This window comes from Octopus bimaculoides, chromosome 2 (genome assembly GCF_046866305.1).
Source record: "Octopus bimaculoides isolate indiv1 chromosome 2, ASM4686630v1, whole genome shotgun sequence".
In the NCBI taxonomy this organism is placed as follows: Eukaryota; Metazoa; Mollusca; class Cephalopoda; order Octopoda; family Octopodidae; genus Octopus; species Octopus bimaculoides.
This window is the reverse complement of record NC_142929.1, coordinates 115,178,422-115,203,205: the sequence shown is the minus strand read 5'-3', so window position 1 is coordinate 115,203,205 and position 24,784 is coordinate 115,178,422. Positions and strand designations below refer to the sequence as shown.

Below are 24,784 nucleotides of genomic sequence, written 5' to 3'. Positions count from 1 at the left end.
TATATATATATATATATATATATATATATATATATATATATATATATATATATATATATATATATATATATATATATATATATATATATATATATATATATATATATATATATATATATATATATATATATATATATATATATATATATATATATATATATATATATATATTATATATATATATATATATATATATATATATATATATATATATATATATATATATATATATATATACATATATATATATATATATATATATATACATATATATATATATATATATATATATATATACATATATATATATATATATATATATATATATATATATATATATATATATATATATATATATATATATATATATATATATATATACATATATATATATATATATATATATATATATATATATATATATATATAGTGATAGATAAAAAATAAAAACTTCGTGACATAAATGTGTCAGTGTAATGGTGATAAAACGATGAAGCTAACAGTAGAGAGGTGGTAATTGAAAGAGAAAAGTTCTTTTACGAATTATACACTGTAACAAATTTGCATGTATATATATATATATATATATATATATAAAAGTTCTTTTACGAATTATACACTGTAACAAATTTGCATGTATATATATATATATATATATATATATATACATGCAAATTTGTTACAGTGTATAATTCGTAAAAGAACTTTTCTCTTTCAATTACCACCTCTCTACTGTTAGCTTCATCGTTTTATCACCATTACACTGACACATTTATGTCACGAAGTTTTTATTTTTTATCTATCACTATATATATATATATATATATATATATATATAATCACATATATATAATATATGATACACATATATTCAAACATATATATATATATATATATATATATATATATATATATATATATATATATGATTATATATCTACATATATGATTATTTATATATATATATATATATATATATATATATATATATATATGATTATATATCTACATATATGATTATTTATATATATATATATATATATATATATATATATATATATATAAATAATCATATATGTAGATATATAATCATATATATATATATATATATATATATATAAATAATCATATATGTAGATATATAATCATATATATATATATATATATATATATATATATAAATAATCATATATGTAGATATATAATCATATATATATATATATATATATATATATATATATAAGTTTAGATTTAGATTCAAGATTGAATATGGTACTTATGTTTAGGCACCAGAATCTAGTATGGTATGGTATTATACAAAAACCATTCCAAAAAAAACTAGGTGATAAAAAAATCAAAATAAGCAAACCGGATTTCAAAGATGATTGCAGTATGCACGTTTCATGCTACTCCATTTATTTAAGTAATGCGAGCATTACATTAAATGCAATATGTAGAGCAATCTTCAGCTGCAGGAAAATGCAGAAAATTACAGTAGAATAGACATATTATAATTGTGGCAACATTTCAAATCCAAGTGGGAGAAAGAATACATAAAAATCCATCTTGACATAGCCAAGTCTATCAGGCTAGTAATTGGTTCTAGGCAAAAATTCTAAACTGTCTCTGATTTTATTGTCTCTTATCTAGTAGTAATAGTATGAGGGACAATCACTTCTAAGGAAAGGGAAGGTGTAAGCATTATGCATGGACAAGGCTATAAAAGATATGGTTATAAAAGTTTCTCTGGTCAGAGTGGCAACACTCTTATAGGTTGGGTTTTTTTTACTACTATCAAAATGTTGAGGAATTAAACCCTAGGTATATAGGTCAAACAGGGCTTTTTCTTTAGTCTGAATAGAGCATCAGTATTGTTTTACAGATATCAATATTAGTTTAACCAATATTTTAACAATAAGAGGTATGTTAATAAAAATAAAAATAAAAAGCATGAAGTAATGTCAGTATTGAATTCAGAGGTTATAGATAAGGTGTAAAGTCTAAGGATATTAAGTATATTGGGTTCATGAAAATTATTTTGAATTATTTAAAAAAATTATTTTAAAATTTTAGCTGATATATATAATAATACTATTTAGAAGACACATAAAATTTAAGCTTTATTTTTATAATGTGAAGGAAAAATTAGTATAGGATTTATATTAGTTTATGGGTTTACTAAGGTTTAAGGGACAGAAAAAGAAAAAGGATATTAGGAATTAACAAGGACATCCAATACAGGAACCTGATGATTGTTTAAAAGTTTCATTAGTCATGAATTTGTTTCAAGATTAACATGGGCTAATTAAAAAATATTAATTGAATAAGGATTAGATTAATTTTGGGCATAAGGATTAGATTTATTTAAGTAAAAAATACAAAATAAACAAGACACTATTGCTGTAAGCCCTGGAATAATGTAATAATAACAATAATAATGATTCTTTTAAAGTCAAGCATTAAATAATGTAAAAACTTATGAAAATGTTCTATTCTTATAAGCTATATAGGGTTAAGATACATATTGAGAAACTAACAGCAATAGCAGAAGTGGTGTGAAAGAATATCTTCTATGGAGTAGATTTTAAATCTTATTTATCACAAGTAGATTAAATGAGGTGAGAGATCAGGAATATATGTTATAAAGGTTCAATTTCCAATTTAAAATATGTGCTAATTAATAACCCTAGATGACCATGGAAGAAGTTAAAATACTATAATTTGATAATTTTAATTACTTTATAAAAACTATTTTTTTTTAAATTTAAAAGTGCGAGTAGAGCAGTGTACACACGATACCCTGAGGCCTAATCTATTATTGATTAGATTAGGGTTATTTCTAAGTTTAAAAATTTCATATATTTCCATAGAACATAATTCACATCCATATCTATTATTTCTATAAGGTTGAACTTTTCTTATAATTTCCCATTTAAGGCTAAAATTAATACCATTATCTTTTAACTCCCAAATTTTACTTGCCAATGTCATACTATTTGCCTTATGTCTAAGTCTAAAAGAGGACCTATGGTTATATATTCTCTGTTTCACATTAATACTACATCCTATGTAAATATAATTCTCGGTTATTGTACTAATAATGCATCTGTACACTACGTTACGGGTGCAACAAATTCCTAATAAGGGACAATGGGACTTATTTCTGCAGTTGCACATGGTGGTGCTATCAACCCCACCTATATTATTTCTAATATCTCTATTATTATTATTACAATTATTTATACTAATATTATTTGTCGATTCCTCAATTCTACTATTAGGTATATATTGATCATTTCCATCATTACTTAACTCATTTCCTGATGTGCTATCAGTTAGAATTATTCTAGGTCCCTGATTCCTATTATTTTCATTGGAGTTGAGCCCATCATCAACTTCTGTTAGAACCACAACATCATTACTGCTGCATTCTATTTGCTGGTTAAAATTGTGGTTGGCAGGACTAAGCATATTGTTATTATCCTCATAATTTCTATTGTCATTGTTATTTTCACTGGTAGTATCATTATTGGTATTTGCTAGATTATTATTTGCTAGATTATTATTATAACCATATCCACTATTTTTAACTTCATTTGTTCTAGCTGACCTAATGTTCTTTTTGTTTAACCTAGCTATGATTGAACCCACATTAGGAAGGGTAGAGTTAGAAACTCTGACTGTATGACAAGAGAAAATTCTACTATATCTGTGGGAAGAAGGGAAATTTTTTTGTAAAATATTCATAAATTTTTTGTAAATATTTGTGGATATTGCACAGTTGAAGGGGATATTTAACCAGATAGAGTTTTTATTTTTTCTCTTAAATGTATTGTGTGGGTGAGTATGGGGTATACTTTGATTACTATTACTTCTCAGAGCAATATTATTATTATGATTGGTAGTTCTTTTAGATGCGGGATACTTTTTATTTATATCATTAGTTTCACCATTACTGTCTACTAACACTGGTTTATTACTAGTGTTAGCATGTAGTTTACTATTAAAAAGTACTTTATTACTTTTCTTATTAGTTAAATTTTTAGGCATAAAGGGTTGCTTTTTATTTGGTCCATTATTACTACTACTTAAGTTATTAGGTTTGTTATAACATCTATGATTATTATTATTATTATTATTATCATTATTATTGTTGTTATTATTATTATTATCATTACTATCATTATTATTATCTGCATCAAGGAGAGATGTCCTACCAGGACCAAGGAAAGAAATTTTTTGGTCATATCCAGCTTTAGACAAAGCCACATTATAGTAGTTTGAATTAGAATTAAATATATCAATGTTGGAAGATAATTTAGTAATTCTCTCAGAAATATTTTTAACTATAGAATTTAATACATTTGGTGGATGATTGGAAAATCTACTTACATATCTAGTAACTTCATTCTCTTTTCTATATGGGTGGTATAATCTAGCTTCTATGTTAAGAGTGGTATCTAAAAAATTTACAATCTTATTACCATATTTGTATGTAATATTTAAGTTAAAACTTCTAAAAAATTTCCTAATTTTCTTTCTTATTCTCTCAATGAAAGATTTATTATTACTAGGGATGATGAATAAAGCATCATCCCTATATAGACCGCCTTTTAGCTCCGGGATTTCTTTGTTTAAGCAATATAAGAGGTAAGCTCCTACTAGATTCGTAACCTCAGCCAAATCGCTCGACCCCATTGGTACATCAAAATTATCTGGGGTATCGGCTCTAGTCCAGAGCTTGCAATCAAATTCAATAATAGTTCTAGCTAACAAAATAATGTCTATCTTATCCTTAGTAATGAGGGAGCGATTCATAGCAAAAATGAGAGCCTTATTTAGTAGAATAGGGGATATGCTAGAATAATAGTTGTTTATATCAAACTGAATAAAAGAAAAGTTACCAGTGTTGTCAATAGATTTAAACCAGTTTAGTGCTTCTTTGGTATTATTCCATAACTTTAAGGATAAATTAGGAATTATAAGAGGTAAAATATTGTCTAGTATAAGTTTACTAAGTCTGCCAATGTCAGACCTAGATGGGCAAATTAGTCTCACAGTCGGGTTATCCTGGAAGTTTTTCTTGTGGACTTTCAAGTTAATCCTAGGCTCAGCTGGAACCAGTGGTTCAGTTCTATCAATTAAGTCATAGTCCTGCATAATTTTCTTAATTTTTAAGTTAATCTCCGATAGATTTCTTTTAGAGGTTATTTTGTATTTGGAGTTAAGTTCCTTCATGATCAGTTTTTTGTAAGTAGTATAATCCAGTCTGTACAAATTTCCAGTTTTGTCAGCAGGGACTAGAATACCCGGTTTATTCTGTATTGACTTGATGAATTCCTTAAGCTTTCTTAGATGTAAATTTTTCCGAAGTGGATGTTCCTTGTATTTCACATTGGCTATGAGATAAAATAGCCCTTTTTCGAAATTTTCTAGTAGTGGGTTAGGAGGTGGATTTTTTCTACTCTTAAATATCTTCTTATAGTAGTTCTTATCTTGTGTTTCAGAGGTTGGGTTTTTCATTTTGTTTTGTTTTCATATATAAAATCACACACACATACACACACACACACACATATATATATGATAGATAGATAGATAGATAGATAGATAGATAGATAGATAGATGAACAACAATGACCTAAGAGAAAAAACTGAGTTGCGCAGTGTTATGTAGTTGACCATATAGACAAATATATGTATATGAAATACCATGCAACATAAATTCTTAATGCATCAAAACTTTATCCGATACTAGATGATGTGCTATAAGTACCAAATAGCCGCACTTGACACAAAAATGGCATATATTCTCTTATTAAAGAAGAGAGTCGGAGGGAGAGAAAGGGGAGGAAATAATATTGTAGAATCAACAATAGATCAATGCTCAAATATTTTCATTGTGTTTAATGAAATCAAAATCCTTTTATGATGTTGGCAGTATACGATCTAGACAGAAAGATAACGTACGTTATGATGTTTAGAATAACCTGGTGTTGTTAAAGGCGTTCATTTGAGTTATAGTACGATAATATCTATTGTAGACATTAGTGAAATAGCGTACTATACATTCTGATGCAGAGATAGGATTTATAACGACAGAGAGCGGCAGAGTGGTGACAAAAATAATCCAAAGTTTTAAAATCAAATACAGGCAGCATTTTTTTTTTGTAACATACATTACCAAACGAAAAGGAAATCTAAGTACGAGGAGCTATAGCAGAAATATTTGTAATGATGGTGATGATGATGTGATGATCATAATCACGATCATGATGGGGATTTGTGGTAGTTGAAGATAATGCTAATGAGAATGATCTGACAAGAATATGCGAGTTATTGTTGTGGTTAGCATATGAAAGGAAATAGTTCGCACAGTTAAATATTTCAGTTTGATATTACTGATATGTAGATAAACCACAAATTAACAAACTTATGTAGTTATACGACGTTAGAGACTGCTGTTTGCTTACACCTCAGTATAATGTCTGAAAGCCACATGGGTTGAATGTACAAGAAGTTAAAAAACAAATTGAAAAGTCAGCAGTTAAAAACGTTGAGTTTATGTAGCATGTGACTAAGTCACTGAAACTGAATGATCCAATTCATTTAAACTGTAACTAGATACAGCAACAAAGTACCAGTTCACAAATGTAATTTTCACGAGCATTGTGACATTAAATAATGTTTCACTAACGCGCAGTAGTGTGTTCAACTTGTTTCAAAGGTACAAGTTCGTAGATTGTACTCGGCTAGGCTGATTCGCCTCGTTGAGCACACTGCGTGCAGATAAAACTTTTAGTGGCCTTCCAACAATGCAATGGTTATTAATATAGATTATATAGCAGTAGTACTAAATAACAGATTACACTATATCGTGTAGTAGCATAATCAATTAATCAGGTTCATATATAATCAAAGTTCAAATTCTCTGAATCATGAGAGTTACAACAAAGATCAACCAATGTATAGTTTACATGTAATGACTTACTCCGAAAATAAAGACTTGGAAATGCATGTTTACAATATAGTATTGACAGTCACCTGGTAACGTTATAAGAGCTGTACAAAATACATGGTTACATAACAGTGATGATAAATCTTTGCTTATTGCTGTTATAATAGTAGTGGTAAATGAAAGTAAAAGTAGAAGAGTAATACATTCAAGACATATATATATATATATATGTGGGAAAAACCGGGGTTGCGCTAAATTCAATGAAAAAGTAAATAGTTGTTAAATTCGGGCTAACAGCTTAATAGTGATGGATAAAAAATAAAAACGTCGTGTGATAAATGTGTCAGTGTAATGGTGATAAAACGATGAAGCTAACAGTAGAGAGGTGATAAATTAAAGAGAAAAATTCTGTTACGACTCGTACGCTGTAAAAAATTTCCATGTATTTTATAACTATTTTAATTATAAAATTTAGGCAGATCTCTCTTTTTTATTAAGTGAAGTTAGACACATTGTAAACAGGAAATAAAAAAAATATATTTAAACATCAACATTCAAAGACACTACCTTCTCTTTTGTTTTTACCGACATAATAATTGAAATATACCAAGGAAACTTGTACTTAATGTGACACAGATGTCAATGGTTAAATTCAATCAATAAAAGAAAAGAAAACACGAAAATAAAATAGATGTCAAACAGTCAAACAATATAAATTGAACATATTTGTCTAGTATGAGATTAAAAAACAAACATAATAAAAACTTTCGAAGGTGGCTAAACCCTCGCTGATAATAGCTCTTAGAGAATTTTGATTTTTCCCTCCTTAATAGTTTTCAAAGATAAAAACAAAATAACAATATAAAAAGGGAGAAGAAACAAACAACAAAAGTAGGCTACTTGTCCCACGTCACTTTCCAACTACGATTGCTATTGTTATTTAGGTAATAGTAATATAAAAAGAAAAAAACGATAAACTGTCATCGTATTCATTTCGTTTTCTATGGCATGCCCCCTCACACACACATACTTTAAATGAGCCAACACTCGATCTGCTAGAAATAAGAATCAAATCTTCAATAATTACGCCCTATTAACTGGAAAAAAAAATGAAAGAGGCATTGAATAATATAGTTCTAAGTACAGTGTGAGATGATCATAGCCGGAAACACCTAAGATTAAATGTCTAAAGGAACGAGGCTGACTTAGGACAAAATAATAACAACGAAGTTTTTATAATGTATAACTGTAGTTGATGTGATTGAATAATATATTACTTGCTATCAATAGAAAAAAAGCAAAAAAAGAAAATAAACAAAAAAAAAACTCTTAAAGTTTAACAGTTATAGTTGGCTTAATAGATATCGGAGGTCTGTTTTGAAAAACACTCTTCCAGAAGAAACGCATTCTATGTGACCATATCGATATATCTGGTACCCAAGAATTCTTGTGGACTGTAGACTACAGCACAAAATTTGTGTTCGACCATTTATGAATGGAAGGTAGGAAACTAATAAAACAATTCGCTAATTGAGCACTGAAAGGATTCATGTAAGTTTTTGCGGTAATTTCCTATTCAAATGTAGTTTATGATTTAATCAGAAAACATCTGATTTGTTGCCAGAATCAAAAAAGAAGTCAAGACAAAAACGTGGCATTTGTATTGTTAGATTCCACATTCATTTATTATTATTATTTTGTTTTCTTATACATCTACATTTATAATTACAGAGTACAATTTCTTTCTCGATTACTCACTAAGTCTATTATTATTCATGTGTATGAGTACATCAACTAAAAACAAGATAAGTTTCGAATTATTTCTCAAGAAAGGCCAGATAATAAAAAGATGATTCTCGAAGTTATATAAAGGTCACATTTATTCTGTACCTCTTGCGCAGTCTTTTGATGATATTAAACTGGAGTTTCTCTAACACTTCTCACTTTCAAACACTACCGAAGTTGAAAATAATTCAAAGCCTTTAACAACTTTGCCAAGATTGCATACTAATACCAGTAATACCATAGTAGCTTCTCTTCATAATCACAGTGCACATCGATACTATATGATATTGGTTTCAAATTCTGGCACAAGACCAGCAAGTTCGGGAGGAGGAGTAAGTCAGTTACACCAACCCCAATGCTCAACTGGTACCTATGTTATCAACCCTGAAAGGGATGAAAGGCAAAGTCGACTTCAGCGGAATTTGAACACACAACGTAGAGACAGACGAAATGACGCAGAGCATTTTGACCGGCGTGCTAACGATTCTGTCAGCTCGGCGCCTTCATTCGATACTATAATAATATAGCAAGATTTCAAACATCGATTTCGATCAGAAACTTTTCCAACACATTTTTTTCCCTTACATCCATGTGTATGTTGTGTGCGCGCGCACACATGCATGCACACACACACACACACACACACACACACACACACACACACACACACACACACACACATGATGTAGACACATGCGATTTTAATATCCTAAACAACAGCTGAAAAAGTCGAGATAGGAGTAGAAATTAAAAGCTGTTAAGGTTTCTACGTTTCAAAAAAATATATGCCAATCAAATTATGCAGAGGTATACATGTCCGGAAAACAGATGCCACTACTTGTGCATGATACATGCACGTACAATGAAATGATAAAAACTTTTCGCTACTGCTGCTTCTACTATCTCTTTTTAACCCTTAAATGAACTCAATGTTCAATAGCTCCTGTTAATCTCCCAGAGTTTCCCAACGAATTGTTTTCGTTTTCCACTTGAAGGTAGTTGTTCACTTCTACCTAATGCCTTCGAATTGAAACATCTTTTAGTCAACAATATTCCTTATACTGGGAAGGAAGGACACTCAACTGTAAATCTGTTTCAACGAGGCGTACTCTTACATCTCACAGCAATAAAGATTAATACAGCAAATGTTCAGCGCATCCCATGTTACATATTCACATTAGGTGTGATTCTAAAATAGAGATAGTTGCTTTATAATTAGATCCATTACCATTTTATAGTTGACAGCTATCAATTATAAACGGTTTCCTCCGTTTAAATTGTTCAAATGAAATAATGTCAGTGACGAAGATTATCTTATCTCTCTCCTTTATTCTCAATGGAAAAATATATGTTGTCCAATGAGTACTAATTTTTTTGCTGTGTTTGTGCTCATCATTAATTAAACTGGCTCGTGATTGTCATCCAAACTACGACTGTCACTAATATATAATTTCAGTAAATGAAAGAATAATGGGTAACAAATCGTATCGAGTTAATTTGAAGCTCCGTTATAAAATATCGCAATGGTTTCAGTGATCTTTCGATTTATGAACATTTAATGTCAAACAACAAAGTGAAACAAACTGAAAGGAATTGCAATGGATCAAGACGAAAGAAAATTGGCAATAATCGGTAATAAATAAAACTCTTCAATCAAGTGAATCAGTTTTTTCCCCGATGTTCATTTCGTAGATCCAAGGACGCAAAGTTACATACAAATACAATCGAAAGGTCATGAGAATTTCATTAAAAAATTAAGGCATAGAACTTCAGACAATCCTTTCTTAATTCATTTACAAGACTTGTTTACCTGTCATCATTTTCACAAAGACATTACTTCCTTATGGAATTATTACATTTAAATCTATAAATTTGTGCAATAAATAAATAAATCGCATTTGACACCAAATCTGATTTTACAAATGTCGTTTTCTTACATCAGGCATCTTTCAGTTTAATTCTATCGATTATGGAGTATTAACGATTATTATTTTTGTTCACTTCCAATTCGTTTCATTTTGGTGATCTTTCATAAATCAAAAGATCACCATATTTTTTTTGTAATCACAAATACATGCATTCATATACAGTCCCCACCTTCTCTCAGTTTAGAGTGAAACGTTAGAGGGGATTCGTCTAGAATGAACTGTTCATTATTTAGTTATCGTTGCATTAGTAAAAAACATTACTTCTTTCTAAATTATAAATGAGTGTGGATACGATCGTTTGACAATGGCGTGTATTCAAATCTGTTATTGGCCTAGGTAACAACAAAGTACAGTCGATTTCGTTTACTTTCGTACCTGATAATTGCATATTTCGCTAATTTGCATAACTTTTCAAAACACCGAACTTTTTAGCATTAGCTCTCCGGAAAATCAACCGATGAAGTGTTCGCACAAATAAAGCCAATTGTGGTTAATTGTACACTATTTAGTTCAAGTTGTGTAGAGGCGCAATGACCCAGTGGTTAGGGCAGCGGACTCGCGGTCATAGGATCGCGGTTTCGATTCCCAGACCGGGCGTTGTGAGTGTTTATTGAGCGAAAACACCTATAGCTCCACGAGGCTCCGGCAGGGGATGGTGGCGAACCCTGCTGTACTCTTTCACCACAACTTTTTCTCACTCTTTCTTCCTGTTTCTGTTGTACCTGTAATTCAAAGGGCCAGCCTTGTCACACTGTGTCACGCTGAATATCCCCGAGAACTACGTTAAGGGTACACGTGTCTGTGGAGTGCTCAGCCACTTGCACGTTAATTTCACGAGCAGGCTGTTCCGTTGATCGGATCAACTGGAACCCTCGACGTCGTAAACGACGGAGTGCCAAAAAAAAAAAAAAAGTTCAAGTAGTTTTAAATTGAAGTCTCTTAAATTTAGATATTTACTTGATCTGGTATGAATATAGTGAGTCGAGATGCTTCAGTATTCATGATGAATACTGAACGACGATAAAACGGCTTATTGTATTTAAGTACCATTTTCATGAGTTAAAGACTGACGGAGCTCAGACGTCGGTGTATATATATCGTATTTACATTGCATATTAAAAATATTCTTTAATAGATATATATTTTCATCACAGATAAAATTTGTAAAAATGTAGTTTTTAATCAAGAAGTGGACGGGCGTCATTTTGTTGCTGCCATTATCAGTAACATTCGCTTAGGATTGATCCAATAAAACTTTTCTTAACCTTCATGATTCTAGTTATTATAACTGAGTAATAGAAAATGTATAGAAGCCATTGATGGGTTTTTCAGGAAGCCTGAATCTAGATAAACTTTGGTAATTGAAGAATATCAAAGGGAGCTACAAAACCTTGTAAGAAGTCAAACGATTGCGTTGCCAATACGTATCATAAAAAAAATGGTTTGAACTAGGCAAATCATAGTAAATTATGTGTACATAAAACATACAATAAATATATAAAAAAAATTTAATTCTTGTTTAATTACATAGCGCAATCATTTATAATACAGCCACAATATTTTACTACAGACATTTATTGCTTTTTGAGTGAATTCGGATAATTGTATAAGAATGTTAATCATCGAGGATATGCAATTAAGCGGACTCAACTGAGTGTAATTCGATAAGATTCTATTTGCACTAAATATAAAACTATATAAACTTATTGAACAATTTCTTCTATCCCAAAAAGTTTGTCTCTTTGGGGATGATAGTTGGCTAACAAAACGCCCCAGATAATATGAGTTTCCCTTACGCATATACATCCGTACACACAGTATCTTGTCATAAGATCGTAGGAGTGAAACAGCGATACTGTTGTAATTGTCAACAACTTTACTTTAAATATTTCACCCTTAGGGCGTTTGCTATCTAGACTTGAAGACTTTCTTGTCATAAACAATAAACTAAACAACATATATCTATCTATCTATCAATCTATCTATCTATCAATCTATCTATCTATCAATCTATCTATCTATCTACAAAAGTGTGTGTGTGTGTGTGTGTGTGTGTGTGTGTGTGTGAGTGCGCGTATGAGTTGTAAATTAAGAATTACGAACACATAAAAATACTTTTTTTTTTGTAAGAATTATGAATAGGAGTCTCAGATTTAAATTGAGCACTAAATTAGAAAAAATTCATTTACGATGATGAGATCTTGATAGAAACTAGTTTTGTATCTATTACAAGGTATGTACTTCTAATATGAAGAGAAAGTCAAAACAATGTCATATATAGGATAAGCCTATAACATTATCTGTAATATTTATCTAAGCAGGGCGGCGAGCTGGCAGAATCGTTAGCACGCCGGGGTCGATGTAATCGACTTAATACCTTCGTCTGTCCTTCTTTATCCCCTCTATCTTTAGCCCCCTGTAGGCAATAAAGAAATAAGAATCATTAGCACGCCGGGCGAAATGCTTAGCGGTATTTCATCTGCCGTTACATTCCGAGTTCAAATTCCGCCGAGGTCGACTTTGCCTTTCATCCTTTCGGGGTCGATTAAATAAGCCCCAGTTACGCACTGGGGTCAATGTAATCGACTTAATCCCTTTGTCTGTCCTTGTTTGTTCCCTCTATGTTTAGCCCTCTGTGGGCAATACAGAAATAAATATTTATCTAAGCAATTTCGAGAGTCGAAATAAATAATTTATAGTTCTTAAACTTGTCTCTGTATCTTTCTAGTTCAAATCTCGACAGAAATGTAGAAAGTTGTAACGGTTCAAGTTGAATATGTACAGAAAAGAAGTGAATCATGTAACAGTGGTATAAAGGTGTGTATATCAAGTGCACGACATTGACAAGCTTCAAAAGAGGCTAACTGTGTCGCTCTCGTGAGTTACTGCAGGGACAATGTCCGTCTCGCGCCGATATATATCGTGTTTTAAAACAAATCTATGAAGAGATTTTTCATCTCGGACAATTTCATTAACCTCATGCCTTCTAACGGTGTGTGTACATTTAGTATGATACACTGATGGCCATATTATATACATGTGTATGTGTGTGTGTGGGGTGGTGGTGTTAAAACATCACCATAGATAAGATAATCACCTTTCAATAGATACTCATTAATGATCATATTCTAAGAACAGTATTTTAATAATGCAAAATACCAATGACTGGAATATTTTGAGATTACCAGATTTAAATATATGACGCATATTTTTCTTTTTTTTTTCTTTTTTAAATTCTTAGTTTAATTGGTAATGATTTACATGCAATATTGTTACGACTGATGTCTCTAACAATGAAATATAAGTAAAAGAGGTTTTAATAAATCTGGCAAAACGGAGTAAATTTAAATTACATATTGTATGTTGGCTGGAAGCATAAATCGAAAAGAGGATGAACAAAAGTAAAATGATTTTATCCATCCCCTACTTCGATTTAGGAATGTGAAATAGCTATTTATAAGGAATGAGTAAATATATTAGTAAATACGAAAAGGCAATACATATAAATATATAGAACTGCGTCATAGGATGAAGTTTTGTGAAATTATAAAGAATAGATATGGGGAAAATGTAGATCGAATTAATAGCAATATTGAAGGATTGGAAAAATTAAAAAAAAAAACAAACTGTGGAATAAAAGAAACAGCAATATGATAAAAAGAAAACTGATACAGATTGAAGAATAATAAAAATTAATTGAAAATAAGAAATATTTGGGAATAAGTGGATATCCAAGTGCATCTGTGTACCTGAAAAGGCGAAAGAAATGATTACATTGTCAGAAGTAGTTTTAAATCATGTTGTCTAGCAGATTCATCCAATTGTTTTATTATAAGTTTTAGATGTGAATAAATATTTTCTAATTTTATCCATTTTATCCCATACGATTATTTTAACGATGTATAATACGGAAGGGCAACAAAACAAATAAAATCAATATAGTTCGAAATTGATAGGTACTAACTTGTCTGGCGATTTTTTGAAGTACCATATTATTGTTTCGTTTTACTGAGCTCATTTTTTGACTAATGGTAGGGTAACATTATAAGGTTAGGAAGATTTTTTTCTTTTTTATAAAAATGTTTCAGGAAACAAGGAAAATATGTCTGAACATTGATCATTTATGAAACAAATAAATAAAACTAATGATTTAAAATACAATGGTAAACAGGAATTATTTCCTTTCTTAACCCATCATTACAATTTCTTCACCATCGAGTTGTTTAAACATAAAATTCTGTTCATCACCTCCACAGCATATAAAACTTTATTGTTTAGCATTATATCTACCAGTTTTCTCTTGATAGACTTTAATATCAGAATCAACAATACTTTTTTCGAAAACTATGTCACCTTACAAGTCCTTTTTGCGTATATATTCCTACTTGCACTTCTTACACAAGACTAATAATTACCTAGTACCAAATTTCACAGAACTTCTCACACACTTACACCAGAAATATTATCATATTATCACAATCCATTTTTCTTTTTAGTTGATTAGCGTATAAGTAGACAAAATTGGCCATTAATGACAACTTGAAATGTCTTTAATTAGTCAGAAAGTCAATATTTATGAGGAACAGTTATATTACTGAAGTATATTACAGGTACTTATTTTATTAACGCTCGAAATGTGATCAAAAAGACTCAGGACGCACAGAGATGACAATAAATACACAAATACATTATTTGTTCCGATAGTTTTATCTTTTTTGTCAACATGTCACCCCCATAACTCCTCTCCGTCAAAAATACTGGGATCAATATGTCTCAATCCATATGTAAAATGAAAACTAGCGTATTAAGCAGGTATTCATGTTGTTGTTCAACCACAGGTTAGTCTGATTCAGCAAACCCATGATCTAAGGTATCTCAGTCGAAAACACTCTCCGTCGTCTTCATCACTTAATGTATCCTCTTGTTTAAGACGATAGCGTTGGATTTGAGGGAAATTTAATAGCTATTTTTTGCAAGTCGAACATTCACAGAAAGGTTCCTTTATTGGTTCAACATATTTAAATGGTTTCTTAGCCAGATGTCATACAAAATTCATTTCAGATTAGTTTATATTTAAAAAAATAAAAAATTAAAAAACCCAGAAAAGGAAGGAAAATGAACACCACTTTGCATCTTCAGAGAAAGTCAGTGAAGTGGTTGCTGTTTCATATGATGTCTTACTAGTCGATGTTTAACTCGCAAATTCCCAGATTGTTCCATATCCCCACCTGCAGGTCGGAGTAGCCGGACAGTACAACACCAGATGATATGACCTTTGTTGGGATATCTGACATGCTGGGCGTGTAGAGGATACACGACATACCCTGTCAATGTAGGATAACCAATATTCCGCTGTAGCCAGTCTTCAGCCTGTTATCATAAGTCCACTACTTTTTGGAAAGACGGTAGAAACCAAGCAGCGTAAGAACAAAACAGGTCTCACCTTGAGTTAAAATACCAAGTCTTATTTTACGAGAGGCTACAAATTGCGCGTTGATTCAGGCATTTCTCTGTGTGTTACACATGAAATAGATGTAAAGGAAATAATTAGGAAATAAATTCTCTTTTTGCGCTCATTCTGTTCATTCAATCAATTTCGTTCATACAGCTAGGAAAACATGGGTACACGTATATTTTCCGATATTTCTCCCAACTATAAAGCATAGGCTTTGTGCTTGGCCAATGCATATAAATATCAATTTCTTTTGCAGGTTTGAAAGATGACATGAACCACGATAAGGAACAATCGCAAACTTAGAGGGATGAAACAAAACACTGTAAAACATTTTAGCCGAATTTTTCCATCGGTGACCGCTCATTAAGAACATTATTATGGCGCAGTGGTTAAGAGTGCGGGCTACTAACCCCAAGATTCCGAGTTCGATTCCAGGTAGTGACATGAATAATAATAATAATGATAACAATAATAATAATAACATCGAAAAATACCTTAGGAATAAGAACCCAGTTTCGAAATTTCACCAAGACCTGATGAAGGCTGGAGGGTATATCAGCCGAAACATTGTGTTAACAACAAAGGAGATGAGGACAAATATCCGTCAAATGTAAATAATGTAATGTAAGAATGGTATTTAATTTAGAACTCGGCTAATTGTCGATTCACTTAGCCACTTACTTCAGGCAGAGGGTTTCAAATATCAATCAATATATTGTACGTACATACATACATACATTCATGTCTATATAGACATTCATATATAACATAAAAACGCGCAGGTGCAGGCGCACAAACACACACACACACAGAGACACACACACACGGACAAAAGAACACGTGTAAAGCTTTGGGAACATTCCTCAATAAACACATTGGCCGAATGATAAATTGGTCAGAAGTTAAATGACTCAAAAACATATTGGTAGAAGAATAGGTGAGATATTCGTCGAAATTTTTGTAAAGAAATAAGTAATCAGTAAAAAAAAAAAAAAAAAAAAAAAAAATAATAATAATAATAATAATAATAATAATTCTTATGATTGAGGGGCATGAAAATACTGCCTTGACAATGAATAGGTTTGCGTTTTCTTACTGTTGACTAAGAAAAGATAGGCGTATACTCATTATAAGATGCTTTCAAAGTCTCTTTTCATGGAACCAATTTTGTGTATAAGGTGTTGGTTACAAGTGAATAATGCACGGTTGGGGAAAGTGAGAGAGGAGTGAAGATTAGTAACATCTGAGTAAGATTGGGTGTTATTGGATGTAACAGCAAATCATTGATGCACAGAAGGAAGAGAGTGAATCTTGAAGCATGCCGGAATTGATAGTATAGTAGACAGAAAGAACATTGTCAACAAACGTGACAATACTGCGATTTGACAGAAGAGAGATGGGTGCAGTCCATAGGAGATTCGCATGAAACTCTGTAGAGTTTTAGTCGTTATATATAAATATATATACCGTACGGTATATATAAATATATATACCGTACGGTATGGGGTGTGGTTTCTTGGTAAAATGTCAGCAAGATTCGCGTGACTTTTCCCGTTTCTTCCTTCAGTATTACCTATATAATAAGGCTCTGTGAAGAGCCTTTCTTATTAAAATAAATCTCGATGGCAGTGAACATGACAATTCAAAAACTTGGATTATCTTTTGATTTTAGGGTTCACATTTCCGAGGTGTATTTTGCGATTGGGAAAATGAAGGTGATCTACAGCCTACCTTTGAGTCATTGCATGATAGCTTACTTGTTTCTTAGTTTTCCAAACACTGTAATTGCTAGTAAACTAAAGCCTTGCGAACCATTTGGTATTGCACTGAGAAATATATAAGAATCATCCAGTGCGATCATTTAATTGAAAGTTAACATCATCTTGCACCTTACACCACTTATCTTCATACCTCATATTTTACATAATTCCTCGAACAAGTTAATGTTTATTAAGTTAAATATCGTGGAAGCGAGGATTGTCGGCGTATCTAATATCTAAGAAGTCGTCAGTAAGTGCCAAGTCTTTCAGTCGGTCTGAGTTTTTGAGTCGTAGACTTAATACATGGACCGATTTCACTATACCACCTGGTCCCTGACTGCCTTTAATGGTGTTTACTCTGTTGCAAGTATTCAAGATAGGTTTCCAGTTTGACGATAACACCACCCCTTCTTCCCACCAGTCACGAAGACCTTGAGAAATAATGGCATGAACGTTGACCTTCCTTACTTGACAAAATGATAAAACAAAAGACCAAAACTTTAACAGTCTGAACGAGGAGTTGTATGAGCCCATTAAAGGGTATCTTGGACCATTAAGACTTGTTATAGCAGTGCGTTTACTTCATAATTGTATTCAGGCAGAATCAGGAACACTTAAACTCCGTTACGTATCTAACCGAGCCGGTTGCAGTGGTTTACGCCGCACATGCATCGGTTTTCTTTATCCAGCAGAGCGCGAAAATGCGTGAGGTAATTGCCATTAAATGTCTTAGAATGTTATGAAATATTTACTTCGGGGTACTTACGAATGAGAATGGAATGAAATGTTCAGGTTATTAACTTCATTATTTCTATCTTCAGTACATTCGATCGGTCTATTCTTGAAAATAGTGAAGCCAGTGAGATCAAACCACAGGCGGAAACTGCATGGTTAATGGAAAACCACACTTTTAATTCACTTAATATTTTCATATTTTTTTCTTCATATCAGTCGTTATTAATGTGGACGTAAGCATGACTGTTTAGTTAATAACCTTACTTACGTCTATATTAATAAGAACTGATAAGCAAAAAGTTCACTCAGCAACAACGTGGTTTTAGAATATCGGCAAGAAATAGAAAAACCGGTAACACTCCCATGTCGCCGACACCCTCAGAAATGCAGTGAACCAATAGTCTGTTGAAAATCTGTAACCAATGAAATTAATGTCTTACCAATTAAAATATAACATAAAATTAATACTCAATACATTACTTTATTTTCCTCCCAAACCTGTTTCCCCACTTTCTTTTATTCGTTTAAGATATTGAGCTGCGGCCATTTGAAAATCGGTTCGGAGCTTTCGAAATTTGTTTGTCGGGTAGTTCGGACAGTTTGCTTCCTTTAATCTTGGTGAATGATATATATATATATATATATATATATATATATATATATATATATCCAGCCATCTATTTGTCTATCTATAACTTAATGTTTGTTTCTTTATGTCAATAAAAACAATTTAATATTAAACTTAAGAATTACTCAATACTTTATAAGTAGAGTAAATATTTATTAAACTTTTACAAGAGAGGTGACTGTGACTTCGAAGCTTCAACTTACTAGACTTCGTCAGACTTATATATGAATATATATATTAATTGCTAGCGAGAGAAGCAGTATTGATACCAAAAGATAATCTTTACATCCAACTAATAATGGATGCCTTGTTAATACACCGAATACAGAGTTAATGTCCTTGTGATCCACTCAAATAGGTGCTTGGTGTAAAAAAGCACACACATAGATCGTAACAGACGAGAATAGTCTGTCATGGGCGATGGAATTCCCTTATCACGCGATTTCATTTTACGGGAAATCATCAGATGGAAGCGTCCGGTCACCGGATGCCAGCCAAACCTAGATACTACGATATATAAAATATCAGCATCTTTTCAAAATCGACGTCGCAAATAGCCAGTAGGTTTAGTGAAAATGAATTATTAGTGACGGAAGCATTATGAATACCTAAAAGCAATCTTTATATACCTCTTAACATAGTTGGTGTGTTAGAACACCGAAGACTGGGTTATTAGCCTTGAGAAATCCTCTCATATAGGCGTTTGGTGTATAAAAGTACGCAGAGATCGTAACAGACGAGAATCTATGCGTGTGCTTTAATACAACAAGCGCCTATATGAGAGAATCTCTCAGGGCTAATAACGGTGTGTGTGTGTGTGCGTGCGTGCGTGCGTGCGTGCGTGTGTGTGTGTGTGTGTGTGTGTGTGTGTGTGTGTGTGTGTGTGAGAGAGATGTATTATACACACTTGTATGAATAATAAATAATTGTAGATAGAATATCTAGATAATCTGGCTGCCATATATTATAAGCTGAGTATTAGAATCAAAGGATCACGGAGGAATTTTATACTGAAGTTGTCAACAATATCAGGATTTTGACGAGAGAAAATAAATGCTAAATACAGAAAGAAAAATAAAAACATCACTTAGTGAATTTTAAGGCTACAATATGGCCGTATGTTTAAGTTAGTTCTGCAATCATGACGTTCCAGGTTCGGTCCCACTGCGATATATCTTGAGAATGTGTTGCTTACCATAATATAGAGTTCATCCAACCCTTATGAGTGGAAGTGGATTTAGACATATTGGAAGTCTGTCGGATGGAGTGTTCCGGTAAATAAAATATTCAACTTTGACGCACTGCCTTATGTTGATTCAACTTGAGAATTAAGTTAAACAGTATATGTGTCTGTGGAGTACACGCTACTTCAATGAGCAAGTAATTCAGTTGATTGAATGACTGAATATTCTCCTTCGAAACCGACGGAGATCCATGTCTATTCGCGCGCGCGTATGTATTGGGTTGGCAACAAAGTTCCCGACGTTTTTTTAAATTTTGGAATTTATTGCGTTTTTAAATGTTGGAGTCTATTTTTTTCGAGAAATCTAATTTTGAATCATTTTGGAATCTTTTTTTTTTTTCTAGTTAATTTTAGTTAATTTTTGTTTATTTTCAGATCATTAAAATGGAATGTCAAGTTAAGAAAAACGAGCATTTTCGACACCTCCTTCTTTGTGCTTCAAGGTTCTAAGGCCGCAAAAGCTGCTCGCGACATTTGTGCTGTGTATGGAGAGGGTGCCATAGCTGAAAGAACCGCTCGTGATTGGTATGCCCTGTTCAAAAATGGAAATTTTGACCTCAAAGACGCACTTCGTTCTGGTCGTCCAGTTGAGTTCGATGAAGAGTGATTAAACCAACTATTTTACGGAAATTCTCGTCAAACGACAAGGGCTCTGGCAGAGAAAATGGAATGCTCCCACACTGCTATAGAGAAGCATCTTCACTCGATGGAAAAGGTTCAGAAGTATGGAGCATGGGTTCCGCATGCTTTAAGTGACAACAAAAATCAACGAGCCACAATCTCCGCTGGTTTGCTTGCTCGTCATTCATGGACACAAGCAACGATTTCTTTACTGAATCGTTACAGGCAACGAAAGATGGTGCCTGTACATCAATACAGCGACACCACGAGTAAACAAGCAACATCACGCGTGAAACAAGATCTTCATCCGCGTAAAATGATGCTGTGCGTATGATGGGACTGGGAAGAGTTTATCCATTACGAATTGCTTGAACGAAACCAAACGGTCAACGCGGAACTCTATGTTCAGCAGATGGAATGACTCAACACGGCTATTCAAGAGAAAAGACCTAATCGGCAGCATGGAATTCTTCGCTGCACGACAACGCCCAACCCAATATATACGTACGTGCTTGCGTGTGTGTGTGTGCGTACGAGCGTGTATGCATGTGTATGTACAATTGTATGCACACGCATGAGTGTGTTTTATGAGTTCCAAACATACAATAAAATGGTTAAATCAAAGAAGATTATTCAACATTAGATAAACCTCAGTTGACACTCATCATAGCACTGATTATTATATTAAAATAATAGTTTATTTCGCTTTTATTTTCTACAGAGAACTGATAAAAAATACCAACGGAATCCTTCTAATGGCTTCTTACTTGGTAAAAGGCCACAGATTTTAGAAGAGAAGCAGAGTCGCTGGAATCGATCCTAGTACTAAACTGGTACTTCATTTTATTTACACTGAGAAGACAAAGGGCAGGATTTGAATTCAGGACTTAAAGGAAATAACTGTAATACAGCTTGTTCAGCGCTCTATCGATTCTTTTATCCAACGGCCTTTTTTTAGTTGAAAAATAAAGAAAATCATTAAAATAAGGTGAAAGTTTGGATAAACAAATGAAGCTGGTGAATACTGGGTGTGAAGTGAACATCCAAACATCTTTAAAAAGCCACAACTAATTTCAAAATGATCTTACAGTGATTTTAAAAGTGGCTTTTATCATCGGAAGCCAAAATTAAACTGTAATATATTATTTAGATTTTGAACATAACCAATCTAATTTAAGATTACAGACTGTTGAGAAGCTAATCAGAAATCAAAGGGTTAACACATACGTAAAATGAATACACATATCTGATGGACTGTTATGGATATTAAATAGGCTGAACAAAAGGCTTTTCAAACCTTATTATTTAAAAGGGTTTCATCTAATACATAGATGAATTAGCATAGAGGACATCATTTTTGATAGTTGAATATATTACTTCGAGATAATTAGCTGCATCGTCTACAAATACGTTGGTTATGAATGAAGATGAGGAATTTGTTGATTGTTAGATATAAAGTGTACAGAAGAAAGGTTTCTTAAGGAAGATTTAAATCATTACAAAATGGCAGTAGGAAATAATTTGAATATTTAATTGTTAGCAACACAGTAGATGGCAAAATCAATAGAATGTTGGGTAAAATGAATGGCAGTTCTTTTACGCTCTTAGTTCAAATCCATTTGGCGTATTTATCTTTCACAAGCCTATATTTATAGTGTTTTAATGAGTGTGTGTGTGTGTGTGCATGTCAAGTTATTCATTGCACACACACCCAGGTTCGTTATTTACAAACGATATTCCGTCCAATATGGAGTATGGTGGTTATTGAGCAATTCTTGTTGACGTATTGACGACAGTGAACAATATATGAAATGCAAATTTCGATAAAACAGCAATATTTGAAACCGAAACAGAGGCTATCTAACGTTCTTGTTTTATGAGTATTGACTTTAAAATTCAGCCGTCGTCGACTTACTCTTTCATGTTTCTATGATAAACTTAATTAAATTTCAATAACACATAAGTGTCAGTTTTATCGACTAGTTTATTAAGTGCTCCTGACTCTCCTACAAAATTGTGTTTGAACCTAGTTAAATGAAATCCTTATCAAATAAAAATTTACAAGTAATTATAATTTCAATGAGAATTTTTTTCAAATTTATACTAATTTAATGGAAAGTGATTTTTTTTTGTGCGTTCCTCATTATTTATAAGAGCTCAGTGGTATTTCTACGCAACTAATTCAAGAAATAAGACTTTACCCGACCACCACCTGCCATTCAAACAACAAACAAACAAACAAACAAACAAAAGAAAACCATCAACAAACGTTGATTATACTGCTGCCTTACACTTTCATATGCTTCATAATTCCTTATTCATTTGACTTCGACTTCAGACAGTAAGATCAACATTCCTTCTTATAAATTAATAATTACATTTATACAGCCTATATCATGGAATGAAACCATTACTGAATAGTTGCATAAAACATTGCCATTTCACTATTATGTACTGATTTTAAACAGTAAGAAAACAATTTTCTAAAAAATATTCAATCGACACATCAACTTTCACAGACGTTGTACCGTGTTAGCCATCTGATAAAATACATTAGTACATAGTTTAGAATAGTTTGAAGGATTTAAAAGTGTGTGTGTGTGAAACGATTTGATTTAAGGCAACAGCTCCTGGGCCAATCCCTCATCACTTCAATTATCCCTTGACAATGGTTATTTTATAGGGAGAAATTAGAGGTTGAGTTCATCTAAGTTGATTTAAACTCAACGCAATTAGGCACTGATAACTTATAACATCGAGATTAGTTTTCTAATGCATGCAACAACTCTTCAAAGGTTATGAATTTGCTAGCCAGGCTTTAGAAATGTAAAAAATCTCATGGTAAGATCATTTAAACTAAAGAGTAATATCTAACTGAACGGTAGAGCATTCATGGGAATCAGGTTGTGAGATAAAATAATATTCGTACATTTGCTAAGTAGATCAGCGTTGAAATATTTATAGTCTAGAAAACTGGATGACGAATTAAATTTTCCGGGACATTCTTGTTAAAATGACACACATACATAGATGTTAATGAATATTCATTAGTATTGTTCCACACTCACTAAAAAGAGTATCGATAGCCACATGACAATGGATTGGGTTTGGATATAAACTTTACAAATGTCGGAAAAAGTGAAGTCGCAAATGAGGTTTTGCGTGAAAACTAAATTCTTTATACTTTATTAATTCTTATACTGGTTAATATAAGAACGTAAACTTCCAATGATTTGTTAAATCCATCCTACTAATTTCAGTCAGTTAATTATTTTGATGCGCAGTGTTATTAATATATATTATTAATAAAACAGTATTTGCAAGTAAATGGCAATACCTTTTAACGATTCGCAAGGAGTAATAAATGATGTTGGAAGTGATAGCCTTGTAGCAGGGAAAAATATTTATTCTTCAAGAAAATGTTAAACTCCATGGATTCCATTACATCATATCTATAAGAAGAAATGTAATCTATTCGCTCTACACACGGAATAACATAACCATCATGAGGAAGAACCTTGTAAAGAAGAGAAAATTATAAAGGAAATGAAATTCACAGAAGTTGGTTTCCAGTCAGGTGAGATTATCAACGTAACCACTACAAGACATGGTTCACAGCTTCTTCATTTCGAAAATTATGTAGACTTAAGTAAGATTATAGGAAGGCGGGT

At 32.0% G+C, this 24,784-nt stretch overlaps 1 protein-coding gene and 1 long non-coding RNA gene across 11 annotated transcripts in view; one reads left to right on the top strand and one right to left on the bottom strand.

Moving 5' to 3' along the window:
* Positions 1-23,193, top strand: part of LOC149137206 (uncharacterized) — a 58,665-nt gene extending 35,472 nt beyond the window's left edge. The window contains exon 2 of the long non-coding RNA XR_016240723.1: positions 20,868-23,193. This is a non-coding gene — a long non-coding RNA (uncharacterized LOC149137206). The remainder of the gene's footprint in view (positions 1-20,867) is intronic.
* The window catches only part of LOC106871173 (innexin unc-9), a 740,381-nt gene that overhangs the window by 91,547 nt on the left and 624,050 nt on the right, over positions 1-24,784 (bottom strand). The window lies entirely within an intron of this gene.